This window comes from Palaemon carinicauda, chromosome 19, assembly GCF_036898095.1.
Source record: "Palaemon carinicauda isolate YSFRI2023 chromosome 19, ASM3689809v2, whole genome shotgun sequence".
Lineage (NCBI taxonomy): Eukaryota > Metazoa > Arthropoda > Malacostraca > Decapoda > Palaemonidae > Palaemon > Palaemon carinicauda.
The window spans coordinates 29,215,732-29,221,731 of record NC_090743.1 but is presented as its reverse complement, the minus strand read 5'-3'; positions in this window follow the sequence as shown (position 1 = coordinate 29,221,731).

Genomic DNA, 6,000 nt, shown 5'->3' with positions numbered 1-6,000 from the left:
TGTTCGTTCGTGGCATACACATTTGAGTTCTTACGTGCATGTTCCAAATCGAAATTAGAAATAATGGACTGGCTCTTCTACGGTTTCCGTCTCTTCCTCTCATTACTCCTATGTAAGTAACTTCAAAATAAGCTGCCCAGTTTCTATACCTCCTTAAATGATCAAACCCAACTTCAGTAGCAATTATCAGAATATGATTATGGTCTTCAGCTCCCGAATCATATTGCAAAAACTTTTCTCTAGATGAAACATGTTGAAAATTTGTTGGAATGCAAAAACCGATCCTTTCCCTAGGGATTGCTGGAGCACTTATAGTTTGTTGCCTCCATCGACGAACATTTCTTCTTAGATGCTGGACGTTTTGCACTTCAGCCCGTGAGCAAGTATCCAATGTCGAAAAGCAGCTTGCAACTAATGATCTTGTGGTGGAATTATTCGATGCAACTTCATCTTTTAACTTTGCAACAGTACTCTTTGCATCAGCAGTACTTTTAGATGCTTCATGATTATGTTCGTCGGTAGCTTTTATCAACTCGTAGTTTTCTGATTTTGATTCTGTGTGCACTCTAGCTTTACACGAGTTTTGTTTTCTTTTTGCACATTCCCAGTAGATTACGGACTTATCGCTATTAGATCCATTTTTATGGTACATATACTGTAGAGCATCAACGAGAATATCTTTGCCACGCTCACTTTTGATGGTAAAAATCATTTAAAAGGCCTGAAGTATACAAATAAAAATTTTCACTACTGAAGTTTGGAAGTAGAAATATTTAAAAAAAAATCTGAAGTTTGGAAGTAAATAATACAGAAAGAAATATTTACAAAAATTTCTAACCAAGGAAATCACCTAGGACCGAAAATAATTGTTAAGCATGGAAATTGTCCGGCTGGTAATTGTCCCACTGGCAATTATCCGCATGGCACTGAAACTGGCAATTATCCGAATGGCAATTGTCCGCTTGGCTATTGTCCTCCTGGCAATTGTCCTAGAACCATATATATATATATATATATATATATATATATATATATATATATATATATATATGTATATATATATATATATATATATATATATAGCCTATATACGCACATTTTATTTATATATATATATATATATATATATATATATATATAAATATGTATATGTATATATATATATATATATATATATATATATATATATATATATATATACGCACATTTTATTTATATATATATATATATATATATATATATAAATATGTATATGTATATATATATATATATATATATATATATATATATATATATATATATATATATATATTTATTTATTTATACTTCTTTCCGGTCACGCTCAGCTCTCCCCATCCCTCGGGTAGAGGGGATAGTAATACGCAGGTGAGAGTGGGGTGCGTGTGAGTGCATATCTAGCCGTCATTTTTGACGGATCGCATATACTAGTATAACAGAATATCTCACTACTTGTTCCCAACACAATTCCTTTTATTGTTCTCGGTTCTGTCATGCTATAATCAAATTTGACCAGCGCGCTCGGAATCACAGGCGAAGCGTGTCCGGGAAACATGCTAGGAATATTACGTAGAATGCTCTATGAGATGGGCTTATACAACGAGGCAGCTTCAAAGACCTACTCAACCGTTGGACAAGCCCAGCATGAGAATATCTTTGACGAGACATGGAGAGTGACACTTTCAAGGTCTCTGCCTAATTTGAAATAGGGAAATCCAGTAATCAGGGGAAATTATGTATTTCTAATTTAAGAGAAGACATACTGGTAAGTAACTGATGAAAGTTGGCAGGAACTAGTATGAAAATATCACTAGGTTCTATATTATTATTATTATTATAATTATTATTATTATTATTATTATTATTACTAGCTAGGTACAACCCTACTTGGAAAAGCAGGATACTATAAGCACAAGGGCTCCAACAGGGAAAATAGCCCAGTGAGGGAAGGAAATAAGTTACAAGAGAGATAATGAACAATTAAAATGTTTTAAGAACAGTAATATCAAAATAAATCTTTTATATATAAACTATAAAAACATCAAAAACACAAAGGAAGAGAAATAAGATACAATAGTGTGCCCGAGTGTACCCTCAAGCAAGAGAACTCTACCCCAAGACAGTGGAAGACCATGGTACAGAGGCTATGGCACTCCCCAAGACTAGAGAACAATGGTTTGGTAATGGAGTCCCCTTCTCCAAGAAGAGCTGGTTACCATAGCTAAAGAATTTCTTCTACCCTTAACTGAATGTTAAAATAATGTCATAGAGATAACAGTATATTATACTAGAGTACTTGTAATAAGAGAAAAGAGACAGAGGATAAAGTGCGGCATTTCAACCATTCTCTGTTTCTTCCCAGAATCAGTTTATAGATTAAATATTTTGGCCGGGGAGGTTATTCCGTGCCAAAGTGCAATGGGATATAACTTCACATTTGCATTATGAAGTTAAGGTTAAAAGAGGTTGGACAGCAATATAGAAGTAAGAAAGGCTAAAAACTGGTTGCAGCAAGACATCGAAGGGATGTTGCAAAGACCTTTTACTAATAACTGCAAAGCCCTGACTGTGATACTTCCGTCCCGCCCCCAGTGTTGTGTTCAGCTATGGCATTATTTTCCCGTCTGTTTTTACTATATATTCTGTGACCTTTCATCCTTTAAGAGGATGATAATTTGTTTTCTCCGTGATTAAATCACTAACTTCTTACCCTCCATTTTGTTGTGTCCTTAAGGCATAGACAAGATAATGTGATTATGATCATTTTTTCTTAAGTCTTTTAATGAAGACTTCTCAGAAATTTCATAAGAAACAGTTTAATATGTCAAACTAGAATTGAAAGTGTTTTATTTTCTTTCACAAAATAAAACTTCTTAAGAATGGAAAGCATTGATAAGTGAAGAGAGATAACTGGAAAAAAAAGAGTAAACTTGCCAACCGTTGAGATACTACCGCTAGAGTTACACATTCTCCTATTTCCTCTTACACCTGACAACACTGAGATATAAACAATTCTTCTTCACCGATGAGGTTACCTGTAATTGTTCAGTGGCTACTTTCTTCTTGGAAAGGGTAGAAGAGACTCTTTAGCTATGGAAAGCAGCTCTTTTAGGAGGAAACTCCAAAATCAAACATCTGTTGTCTAGTCTTGGTAGTGCCATAGTTTCTGAAACCATGGTCTTCCACTGTCTTAGGGTAGAGTTCTCTTGCTTGATGGTACACTTGGGCCCACTATTCTATTCTATTTCTCTTCTTCCTGTTATTTAGAATTTTTTATAATTTATATATGTAAGATTTATCTAAATGTTATCATTCTTAAACTTCTTTTGTAGTTTATTTCCTTATTTCCTTTCCTCACTGGGCTATTTTCCCTGTTGGAGCCCTTGGGCTTATACTGTCTTGCTTTTCCAACTAGGGTTGTTGCTTAGCAAGAAATATAATAATAATAATAATAATAATAATAATAATAATAATAATAATAATAATAATAAACTGAAAAATGTTATAATTTCTTCATGCCAAAATTGACAGACCGAAAACCCGAAGAAGAAAGAGATGGCAAAATAAAGACTTTAAAACATAGGCATCAACTGACATTCTGACAAAAGAAAAGATTTGAGTGTCAATTATGCAAAATAGGAGTATCTACAAACATTAAAACTACATCCTCGTTCATTTTGTTGTCCAATGGGAGATTAATTTGACCAGATCAAATCTCGATTAAGTCGGCTGCATGCATTTCTAAGTTAAAATTCATTAGTATTAAAGCTAAAAAGTTCAATTCGTTTGTCCAGAAGCATTTAATAAACTGTATAAGGATACTCATGGAACCTACATATAAGAGGAAAACAAATAAGATAACTGCAGGAAACCTTCTCGGTTGGGAACAAAGATATTGCAAAGGTTAAAAGTTAAAAGTAGCCTAGAAGATTTTTACCAAGGAGTAAACTGTCCCAGTATCATTTACGTAGGTAATCATTTGTATCTATTTCTTGAATTCTACAGGACTATAAAGAAGTTAAAATGCACATCAGTTGCTTTACAACCCTGTAGGATTACGGCCAAATTACTCTACACAACTAGGATAGGGGTCTGGAATATGGTTAAAAATATCATAATCAACAATGATGTGGACATGGATTCAAGGATAAATATTCAAGTTCTTAAACAAGAGATAAAAAAATGTGAGAATGAATAGAGAAGAGAACAGCTAAACCCCACCCTTCTGGGACGTTAAAAAAAACGCCATAACATGCGTTAAATACAAAAAACAAACAAAGGCAGAATTCAATTGGCGTTTTCCCTTCCAAGAGGTCCAATGAATAACTTCACCCGCAAGTTTAAAAGAGTTTTCCCGTACGAGTATACCAAATTAAAGATGCTTTGGTGTTGTGGGTTTAGGAGTTTGTAATGGAAAAGACAGAAGAGATTTTATTATGGTACATTAAACAAAAGGGATTTCCGACAAGCCTTTCAACCTATCATGTATGTCTAAAGTCATATGCGTTTTCCACATATTAAGGTATTTTATTCCATGAATGCATGCAAGATGAGGCGACAACTGACACGTGTGACATCTCTTCTTATTGTATGACACTTTTGATAGTGTGTTCTGTTATATTATTATTCTGAGTTATACTTTATATCGTTCTCTGGATATAAACATTCGAAACATGATCAACGTCTTATGTAAGGTCTAGGGGTATGTGTGCGTGTGTGCGTATATATATATATATATATATATATATATATATATATATATATATATATATATATATGTGTGTGTTTGTGTGTGTGCGTTTGTGTGCGTATGTGTGTTTCGTAAAAGACTCACATGCAGTATTAATAAGGATGAAAAAGTTCGTTGGTTATAAAATTGGATTCAGAGGAAAATTTCAAAAGCTGAATTTACCGCCAAGGAAATTATCATTATTTTCACTATCACTATCTTCACTATTGTTATAGGTAAATCAATAAAATTCTGAAAAAAGGCAGGAAAAAGGAAAATGCTTTTTTATCTTTTTTTAAATGTATCAGTATAAAAGAAAATTCTTCGACTATCGTTGTCTATTGTTCATACAGTATATCATCAGATTATATGCAAGTGAGATTTACTATTCAAGGGAAAAATTCTCACGAGACGCCCATATTTTTTTCTTTTAAATTCAAGATACTACCGAAAAGGTATCCTACACGTCTGGATTAGAATTCCCATGTAAAGGAGCAGGTGTCCCGTAGAAAGTAATCATATTAGCGTCTCTGGCCACGCCTAAAAGCTCGGTGTCGACTGCTATAAATTTCACGATGCTCCTGTCCAACCTAGTGAAGGATTTCTCATATTACTATTTTGAACGTTATTCTTACAGTTATCAAATCCACATTTCACGATTTTCAGACCAACAATTATTAGCCATAATGACAATATTCATAATTCTTTTCATGATTGCTAGTACAGTTACCACCGTACTAGCCCGAGTGGCAACTTGTTCGCCTAGCAATCGCAGGGTAGCAAATCGATTCCAGCCCGGGATCGTGAGTTTAAACTGTTTGCCTTCACTGCTGTGGTGGGCACCACACTGGGGGATTGGGCTTACGCAGCTGACGTTCTGGTGAACATCTATTCTGATGAAACTGGAACTGAAACCAGACACCTTTAACCTTTTAACCTTTAATGTCTCTTTGACATAAAAAATAATCAATTGCTCAGAAGCCCTCAAGATGTGGTCTTCCTTTCTTTATTCTATGTGCTTTACACTGTTCTACCATATTCTTTTTACCACATCATCTATAGAAAAAGTCGATTAAGCTACAAGTTTGTACAAATTTCTAACGTAGTTCTTTTCTAAATCTAAATATGTAAGGTCACTTATCCAAAAAGCTAACACACTATTAATTCCATATGAACTGCAATTCTATGAAAAGAAAAATAGCCATTTCTATTAAATAACCATCCATACCTTTTGCAACTTTCCTCACGTCTCA